This window comes from Sceloporus occidentalis, unplaced genomic scaffold (assembly GCF_023333645.1).
Source record: "Sceloporus occidentalis isolate IW3139 unplaced genomic scaffold, rSceOcc1.0.p SCAF_87, whole genome shotgun sequence".
NCBI lineage: Eukaryota > Metazoa > Chordata > Lepidosauria > Squamata > Phrynosomatidae > Sceloporus > Sceloporus occidentalis.
In genome coordinates, this window is record NW_028317067.1 from 2,627,760 (window position 1) to 2,639,023 (window position 11,264).

An 11,264-nucleotide genomic window follows, 5' to 3' on the forward strand; every position below is an offset into this window, starting at 1 on the left:
GGCATTGCTGCTTATCATTCTTTCCAAACTCAAAAGGGCCATAAAGAGAAAGAGGTATAGAGGATTGATTACTGGGTATTTCTTATTGCTGATAAATCCCACATTGTGGAGAGCTTTCAGCCAGAAGATCATGGAAAAAGGAAACAGAGGGCAATGCACTACCTCATTGCAAATACGCAGTGGTCACTCTTGGGTAGTCATTTACTTCACCACCCACCCCATCCAAAAATCTGTAAAGTGCACACATTCTATGTGACCCAATTAGCTACCTTGGAGCATCGATATAATTTATTTAAGTCCTTGATGTCAACGCTAATAGGTGGCAACCATGTCTTTTTTTAAAGGTGCTGTTTATATTACAACATCAGCATATGGCAAATGGGGAAAAGGTGTTCCAGATCCCTCGGTGGCATTCCAAAAATGTTCCCTGCTTGTTTTCAACGCCTCTACAGCTAAATATATCCTTTATCTATCCTCTTTTTGATTGCTTTAGTGTCTCAAGATCTCCCTTCCTAAAATAGACAACCTCCCCTGAAAATGAACCACTTCTTATTGAGAAAGAATTGTTGATTTAATTAGTCTGTCGCATATAATGGTTTTCTATCATACACAAAGAGATGAGATTTTCTGGAGGTTTGTAGAATGCAGCTTCTCTAATGGAAACATAGGATTGTGAGGGCTGGAGTTTGGGAGGCTGGGGAAACGAGTCTGATCTCAGCTTGGATGTATAGGTATTGGCCTCCTACTGGAACCCTACTGTACCTTATATCAATGTGAACCCCGGCTTTTTGTTCCATATTACAGACCCTGTGCTAAATTTTGTCATTATGCCTCCTCTTCGTGGTGTTACAACGCAATTATCACATGTAGTCATTGGGGAACTTTGTGGTCTCCTTGTGCACTGGAAATGTAAGTTACGTTCTCACTCGATGGACATGTTCCTCTTGTCATTTGGTCACTGCAACTCGTGAAAAGTTCCCTTTCCTCAGTAAAGCTGTGCCTATGTTGAAAGTGTGCTTTGGCTCTGGTGTCATTTTGAAAGAAATCAAATAAAAATTGCGTTTTAAGCCGTTGGTGTTCCCTGGAAGGCTGTCATCTGGTTGTCTTATATTAAAAACTACCGGTGGTGAACAGTTCATCAGCTGCTGAATATGTTTTAAAAAGCATGAGACCATTTCCTCCGTTGCTCCAATTTCTGAATCGGAACGGAACACAATGCATTATGAATGTTTAGATTATTTCCATGCAGGGGGGCTATAGTTGGTAATGGTATAATTATACTGACAAACTGTCAAATCAATCATACTGTCTTCTACATGTTTAGGACTCGCTTTGCCAAATGGTGTACTAAGATACTATAAGATAAGAGTTAGTCACTAAAGTTTTTAAAAGTTGCTAAAGTTATTTAAAAGTTTGGTTGCTGAAACTTTGAAGTAAGCACAATTAAAGATTCATAAATCTATAAGTACATGTCCCATTTAACAATAAGAACTAAAGAATCATGTTGCCTTTTGTGGTGGAGAAAATGTTCTTTGAGACCCAAGTACTTCCGCCTCTCTATCCCTTCCCTGATTTCCCTCTATTCTTGGAAATTTCAATATTGGGAGTCTATCACGCTATTCTCCAGTTCTAAAAAAAATCACAATATAAAGGTATCTATAAACAGCAGAACATTTGCTTGTGTATTATATTGTGTAACAAAAGTTCGTTATACTTCTTCTATATTAAATTTGGTAAAGATGACGCCTTTAACAGCGGACTGATGAATAACAGATTGCCAGCTATCAAGACTATCTGGTCTCTTCTTCAGGCATGATTCCTTACGTTATACGTTAGGTGAATTCACTTTGAGCTCAGAACCAACCCAGGACCAGAGGAACTGAGATACTGCTGAGTTCTAATCAGGGTCCATTGTGAGCAGCATCTAGTTGGACCTCACAGTGTGGTGGCGGAACTGGCCAGCTGCATCTGCATGGGTGGGCATGAGCTGGCCAAAGTTTTAGAAGCTCAAAATGAAGTGAACAGAGGTACATGTTGGTATGTTTTGTTGAAACAAAAGGGAGGAATCATGCGCTCTACTTCATGTCTTCCTTGCTAAAGTTGGTGCTGCCATAACAGGAGCTGAATTTAAGCTAAGATTCTCTCCAGCAGTACATTACTGAGTAATGTTTACAGAAGGCATGTGGCTCCATCCTTCTGCTCTGGAATATTTCATGTTAAACACAGGTCTGTTTCCAGAAACCATGGCATACTCCTGGAGTATTCACCATACAAAGATATAAATGTCACATGTGGCTCTCAAAGGCTTTTACACAGTATTACATTATTATTGGAATAGCATAGTATAGTATAGTAGTACATCGCTCTACATGTTATAAAAACAGACACAACTCTACTAGGTTAACCCAACTAAATCATATTTGGGATGGGGTGACGACTGACAAGATGTTCCCATTTTCAAATTACAATCTTCTAAAAGGTCTCCTTGACCATAGTCAATGACAAAGCACCAATCTATTTTATTGAATAATGACATCAGTGGTATGGAATGGGGCACTAATAACTATCATTATGTTTCATGTCCGATTTCCAGAGAGCTCCCAGGTATGGCTAAAATGTTTTCTGGATGCAGATTAGTAATTTATATTGTAATGGGCGTACAAGCAACCTCCTGATTTTAGGCTCCCACCTACATTTTTGATGCATTGACAAATAACAAAGTGATTTTACAGTAACGTTACTAACGTCCAGTCATAGGCTGAACATTCATTGTATGATCCAAGGTTTTTGGACGAAGGTGAGTTTTCTATTCAGTATTTTCAATCACTTTGCAGGCCGATTGCCCACTCCCTGCTTAGGTTTATTTAGGCCAAGGGCTGCCGCTTGCCAGACCCCAGCTGCCCCTTCCACGACACTCCAACGCTCATGAAGGACACAAAGTAAGAGGAACACAATGCTGAAGAGCTTCTCGTCCTACCTCTTTAGCTAGCTTAGGCCAGAATACACCACCGGTCCTGCTCATTCCTGCCTACTCTTCGCCCATAGCTAGCACTTCTTAATGACCGCCGCCACACCATCAAGAGACCATCTCTGAAAATCTCCTTTTTTTGGTAATTTGGTAGCCTATTTCTCAGTGAACATTTGAATCGCTGCAGTTTCCATCACAATGACCTTACCATCAGGACATTGTTTAACAAGGAGCCATTCTGGGCAAAACGTCTAAATTTGAAGCAAAAACATTTTTGTGCAGCAATTATGCCATAATTGCTTTAGGTCCCCTGCACAAGTCCTTAATTCTACACAACACACATATTTTGCAAATATGGACAAAACCTGGTCATAGTATAAACCCCATGCGGATTAAGATGGTCAAGACCAGCCCCGGAGCAAGAAATAGGTGTAGGGGCACCATGACCGGGGAAGGAACGAGGAGCACCCCATGACCTAACAAGGGGTTAAAATAGTGGTTAGATACATACATCCTCTGTGACTACTTGGCCCCTGTGTGAACTTTTGCCCCCACACTCTGAATGTTCAGGAACAGGAAGAAGGGGAGGGCACTGGGTGTCATCAACTAAATAAATTTGGGAACCTGCTCACAGATGAGCTTGTAGGTTTTTAAGTAGGCGAAATTCCCACCCTCCCTTCCCTCTTTTTTCTTTTGTTATATCGTCTTGTGTGGCGGTTGGTGTTTATATTTTGGTCATTGTTAATATGTGGTTGGCTGATTCGGTGCTTGAGACAACTATCTAAGGTATGGTTGTACTCGTGGTGCACATGCCTCAGGGCGGAAGTGCAGAACACTCCCTGGGCGCCTTGCTCAGGTGATACGTTGGGTGACGTGTGGTTGCTGGGCTTTGGACGCCGGCAGCCTCTACAGGTGACGTGGTTTGTTACGCCCTTACCAGCCCTATAGATATACGGTGTTATATGGTTGGCTTGTAGCCAAGAATTTGTGGTTTATAATGTTTAAAAAATATGATAATGAGTGTCACGGTTGGGGATAATACCGGGATTTTGACCGTGGCCAAGTTTATCCAAAATCGAACAATAAAGCAATTTTAATTACATACATTGTCTATGTGTCTTATTTGGGGAATGGGGCCGAAGTTGACGATACTAAGGTCATGTCACCACAATAGCCTAGATAAGAAATCTCAAAGCATGTGTGTGTTCGCTCCGTTTAACAATTTATGTTCCTGAGAGCCGAAGAAGACATTTTTCAATCCATTGCAATGTGTACCGCTAACACTGTTTTGTAACAGACAATTCTATTCAAAAATATTTGACGCTTTTTTAGTTTGATGTTTGATGATCAATTATTCACTTAACAACTGTGAAAACTAGAACGCATGATATGCCCATCTTTATTCAGGGTTGGGTATGAGCCGACAACATCTTCCAAATCTTCTACACATATTGAATATTGCAAAACATAGTGTTATATGCACTATATTTTTTATATTTATTATATTATTTATTATATTAAATATATATTTTATATATCTAATACAATCTAATTAATCAAGTTATGATATTTCTTACATCGCTGCTATATCAGCGCCACCTACTGGTCTTTCTATTTTCTTCACTAAACTTTGAAGGAGACTTTAACATTTCATATAATTTGTGATATTTATTATGAGCGGCGAACACTGAATAAATTCAACAAAAAAAACAAAACTCAACTTCTGGAAACTTAAATAGAGCCATTTGTAGACTGCTTGACACTGTATATGTGCCAATTCAATCTGTGACCTTAAAATTGAAACAAGAATTCTTATATTCAAGGTCAAACCAAGAGTTTCCAGCTAATGGAAACAGACATTTGCTCCTCCTGAAAATTGATTATAAAGGAGCATTTTTCTCCATTCACAAGCCTTTCATTTGATAGTCTATCTTCTTAAGCGTTCAAAGGATGATAGAAGGACACCTCGTGAATTATCTGCCTGCCTGCATTATCAATAAAATGTAGTTGCGTTGCCAGCTGGATATACAAGGGGACTCTCTGAAAAAGGGACAGATTGGCGATAACAAGGCGGCTCTGGCACTTTAAGGCAGGAGGCTAGTGCTGGAAATGACAGTCACAAGTTATTTTTTTTTATAATGCAGCTTGTCCCAGCCTGTTGGTTAATAGGCATGTGCAAATGGGTCAAAAACACAATTTTCTTGTTTGTTTTTGGCCTATTTGTTTTCAGGAAACTAATTTAATTCCCCGCCCATTTGGGGATGAAAAATGATGCCCAGTGCCCACATTCACTCTTTCTCTCTCACCCCCCCTTATTGTTCATTCTCAATGTAGAAGAGAGAGAGAGAGGCCGAGTGGTTTTATCTTACCAAGTTGTCAGTACCCGCTCGACGCCCCTCTCTCATCTGCGAGCCCTCTAGCTCGGTCTCGGTGCCGGCTTGTAATGTTGAGCGCCGGAAGATGACGTCATTTCCGGCGCTCAGCATTACAAGCCGGCACCGAGACCGAGCAGGGAGACTCACCGCAGGACTGCTGAAAGGTAAGTACGGGGGGGGTAGATAATGGGGGGGCGGCAGGGAGAGGAAGGGTAGATAATGGGGGGGGCGACATTTTAAACTTCGCCCCAACCGGCCCTGGGGGCGTCTGTGATATTTTTGCTTGTGGCCCCAAAATACCTTGAACCCTTCAGTATCCATCATCAGTCTTCTCAGGATAATTAGTTAATAGTAATGGAATTTATGTAACCCTGAGCTTATCATCCATTCATTAGTTCTGTGAGAGAATAATCTTCTTCATTCATCAAGCATCTTCTGGACAAGGTGTTTTATCCCAAACTAAATTCTCATTGATCTTGACAGGAGCAAAACTAAGCAGTTTAACTTCAGTTAAACTTTCTGTGTTGCCAAGAAAATTTTATGAAGCGGCAAATGGAATTTGATGGAACTTGTTGGTTTAGAGGTTGTTTGAGACCATTCTGATTTCAAATCACCAAGAGGGACACTTTGCTTTAGGAGGAATGGCTCTATGGTAGGTCTTCACCTACATTTTCAATGAAATTTGAGACCTAACAATAGGTATTTTTGTAATCGCATATGACATTTAGAAAAAGAACAGTGCAATGTATGTACATAATGGTATTTAGGGTTTAATTAGGACTGTAGAACACTGTGATACCCTTACATCCAGCAAACATTCTGAGCTCCTAGAAAAGAAGGATATCAGGAAGGAAGGTGGGTTTTCAAAGAAGGACTGTCACGATCAAAGTGAAACACTAGGGAGAGGACTGAGTTGGCCCATGATCATCTCAGCCCCAAGTAAATAGAACACAAAGTCTCAATGTAATGCCAGTCAGCAAAAAATGAAATGTGAATACATCAAAGGTTAGAAGAAATCACAATATAAACAAGGTCAACGCTGTGCATACAAAAATCAAGCTTATCTCATTTAAATAAGCACACAACGTATATTTGGTGGTCAAAATATAAGTGTCTGAACTATAAAAACGAGGAGGACAATGTCTATAAATACTAAGACCAAAGACAAAGAAAACCGATGAAGATCAATATTTCCAACCTTCAGCCATATTAAAAACTAAAAGTGGAAGCGTATTAAATATTTATGACAGTGAGTCATATACAAAAAAGGCAACATAAATTACCTACTTCAGATGCACCTAAAACAACTTAATAAAGATGTTTTAGGTGCCTGGGAACAGCTGTGTAAAGTCTATTTTCTGTTCTTCATCTTCCATGAGCCAAATTGTGGCTTTGAGATCCACCAAAGTCTATATAGTGGGGTTTCACTAAACAAGGGTAAGCCATTTTTTTTATTTTATACAGCTCTTTTTCATGGTGTATTTAGATATTTTTTTTTAAATGTAAAAGTGACCACTACACTGAGCCAGAAATGGACTAGGTATGAAAACCAGCACTTTAAGGCCAGCAGGCCACTGTGATTAAAATACATGATTCTGATATCGCACACTGACGCATACACACTCATGCTAACACACACTTACACATACACACTCATGCTCACACACTCTCTCTATCAAACACATACATATCCAAGCTAACGCACACACTTATGCTAACACACACTTACACATACACACTCATGCTAACGCAACCCCTCTAACATACACCTTCACATACACATTCATACTAACACATACTCATGTAAAATTGTGTTTCGTGATCCAGCCATGTTTTCCAAGACATAAATGTCACATGTTATTAACGGGCACATGTTTAAAAAGGGATATGTGTCCTGGGAAAAATGCTTGAGTGAGAGCCATTTTATTGCTTAGAATACGGTAGCATGATAAGTGTGTTTATCTTTTAAAAATCACTCCGTGTAACTTAATTTGATTTGTTTCCAGCCTTAACAATGTTTTTACCACAAGGTGGTGTCATTCTACCGTTCTTAAACAAGAACCCTGCATCTAATTCCAAAAATATTTAAAGGTATTTTATGTTTTAACACACAATTTAATGTAACCTTCTGTACTAGAGTTTTGAGATATCTACAAAAAGTCAGATTCCAAGTGCTTCTAGGAAGACGTCTTTGTTCTTCCTGTGATGGCATCACACTATTCCCCATGACAAGCACCTGAGATGCTGCTTTTAGATCTGTCCACTTAGATGAAAGCAACTTTGTGTCTCATCTTCTCATTTCTAGTTCTCTCAACTTCCCGTTATCATAGAATTTGAAACAAAGAATTCAACAGGCGATAAGAACCAAGCGGCCCACCTAGCTTGCCCATTTTTCCTGATGTGGAGACTTATACCTTAATCAGTCCTTTCAGGATTTGGATAATTATTCCTTCATGTTATTGGACCTATTTGGTGACGGCTGCCTTTGAAAGGATCAGGAGAAGGTGAGATGATATCAGATCAGGAAATCAAAAGATATGCTGATTCTGTCCCCTTTTTTTGTCCGACGTAAAATAGTACCTTCATTTTAAATGAAATATCTCCAACTATTGAGCAGAAAAAGCACACAATTATAATAAATGATTAGAAAGCTTTGAATGTGACAGTTTCCCTTTAAGATCTCAAACAAACATAAAGGGATATTTTTTTAAGACATGGCTGAGGGTAACTGAATCCGTGAACCACAAGTCAATCTGATTTGCTGAGATGATAATCTGGAGCGTTTAGTGCTCTGTTTTCTCCAGGGACTCCCTGGGGTTACTGGCTGGTGAGATCATTAACAAACACGCATAGGACACACTCGACTGAAACATTAGTATGAAGCACTCGCCTTTCCCAATCGCCCACTCACCCTTGGGAAGGCCGTAGCATGATACAGCCTCCCGGCGATGTTCCTTTAACAGTTTCATTACTCATCAAGGATCTGTCACTTGTCCAAATCCTACATTTTTACAGTTCTTTTTAAAAAAAAATCTTTATTTAGAAATTTTCACACTACGTATTGCACGGTCGAAGGAGATATGACGGCAATCACGGTGAGCAAACTCACACGTGTGTAAGGTACATGGCCCACGTATGTTTCAAGTCCCCACCTCTTCACATCACTCAGAATAGACACCATTGCAAGTTTTTTGTAAACAAAAACAGTTAACATTCAATATACTAATAATGATCATACAAACCTATCCATCACGACCATTACTCAAGGGTCTGGGTTAAGCAAACATGAAAATATCCCAAAGCCACCAGCCTTTACCACTGATAGCCAGCTTCACTTCCTCTCGTGTAATAGGCCTGGCAATTGTTAGTAGATATGTGTTAATTTACTAATTATATTCCTTTATATTTATATTATATATGCCTTCATGTACCTGTTTTCCCTCATTTTTAATCATTTGGGTTATACTGTATGACTAGAGGCCCATTGTGGTCACTCATTTGCATCCATATTTTTTTTTCAACATAGGAGCGGGTGCATAGCTGTTTCGCCGATCCTACCACAAGCTGGTTTATATTCGTGAAAAAAAGGCTTTTAGATAAAATGCCTGTTTTATGTAACAGTCTGTTCTGGCAATATGTAACTAGTCATTAATACCCCAATACCTGGTCATTAATACCCCAATACCATTAATACCCCAAGATACCATTACACAAGCCAAATTATAACATAACAAAGGCATTGACTCAGATCATGGAACCTGCCCATATGAAGAAAGCCCAACACTGGACCCACGGGGAGTTGTAGAAATGTGTGAGAGGGACTGAATCTTCAGTCACTCTATAGCCCAGTAATTGGTTTTCCAATAAAATGCAAGGAACATCTGAAGCCCTGAACCCTAAGTCTTGGGACCATGCTTACCGACCATCACATGCAACGCTTCATATTTTTTACGTGCGTTTCATTGACTAGTTTCAAAATAAACATGGCAAGAGCTGATGTAATATATAATTATTGTACACTGTATTGTCATTGCCAAGTATTGGCAAGTGTCTATCCTGGGTTAACTTTAGACCAGTGCCGCGTACGTAAGAGAGATGATGTGATCGATGGACGGTGGACGTGGTCTAGCACATTGGAAAATGATTTTCCTACTAAAAGCAGATATACATTAGATGTAATCTGACCTCAGGCATGTTATATAAAATGTTTTTAGGGGGTACTAACCTGGATCGTCATTATCTAGGCCAGTGGGTGACGTTCTTCACCTTTTTAGTTGCTGCCATATTGTTTAACCAAGGGAGTGTCCCTATATATGGATTATTAAAAAGAACCAAAATGTTTTCCTTAAAAACGTTGCCCCTTAAATAATTAATGTATCTACTTCCCTTAATTTAACCCAAATAGTTGAATCTCAGCAATGTCAGTTTAGATGAATCCCTCCTACCTCCAGCCGAAGCTGCAGCGTGGATGCTCTTGAGACATGATACTAATAAAAAAAAAGAATCAGTGTTTTGATTACATAATGTTTATATATATATATCGCTCAAAAGTTTGGGGTCACTCAGAAATGTCCTTGGTTTTTAAAGAAAAGCAAATGTTGTCCATTAAAATTACATGAAATGAATCAGAAATACAGCACAGACAGGGTTAATGTTGTAAATGACTATTGTAGCTGGAAACGGCAGATTGTTAATGGAATATCTTCATAGGCATACAGAGGCCCTTTATTGCTCCCATAACTCCTGTGTTTCAATGGCATGCTGTGTTTAAGTTTAAAAAGGCTAGCTGATTGTTAGAAAACCCTTTTGCAATTATGTTACAGCTAGAAATGCCCCCCCCCAAAAAAAAACAACTTTTGGGTGAGGAACAGCCAAACTCACACGGTTTGCTGAAGACAGTTTAATGTCAAAGACCTGGCAAGACTAAGCACGGCAACAAAACACAAGGTCTGCATCAAGAAGGTCTCTCCCGGGCAGAAATTTCAAGGCAGACAGGTGTTTCCAGATTTTCTGTCCATGTCCAGCAGTTCCATCAGCTCAACAGAAAACAGTGGGATGCTGGTACACCCATCTACTGCCTGAAGAAGTCTGGTCAGAGGTGGTCTTCATGGAAGACTTGTGGCCAAAAAGCAATACCTTACAATGTGGAAACAAGGCCAAGCGACTCAACTAGTTTGTTTGGCGAAGGGCTGGAGAGCCGTACAAGAATGTTTGCAGCAACAGTGAAGCATGGTGGAGCCTCCTTACAAGTTTGGGGCTGCATTTCTGCAAACAGAGTTGGTTATTTGGTCAGAATGAATGGTCTCCTTAAAGCTGAGAAGTGCAGGTGGATATTTAACTGTCATGCAATACAGTTAGGGGGCATCTGATTGGCCCCAAATTAATTATGCAGCATTACAACGACCCCAAAAGTACAACCAAAGTCATGTAGAAGGATCTCCAGCAAAAGAACAAGGAGTCCTGGAACTGATGGTATGGCCCCTACAGAGCCCTGATCTCAACATCATCAAGTCTGTCCAGGAGCTGCCAATGCTGCCTAAATCCACAGAAGAACTGTAGTTAGTTCTCCATTATGTTTGGAACAACCTATCTGCCGGGTTCCTTAAAATGTGTGCAGGTGTATCTAGAAGAATTGATTTTATTTAGATTTTCTCACTGCATTTTGTTAAATGATAAAATAAACTATTTGCATGTCTATTTTTGAAAGCATTCCTACTTTACAGTATTTTTTCACACTAATTTTTACACAGTACTATATATAGTGAAGAGTTACTGGCCATCAGCATTCTATTAAATTCTATTAAATGCTTCACCTTTAATAGAACGCTTAATAATGTTTCTGCTTAACTGGTGTTAATCCTAAAACTACCTATTTTTATTTCTCCTGGAAAATGATTCCCGGATATCATGTAGGGTGGATG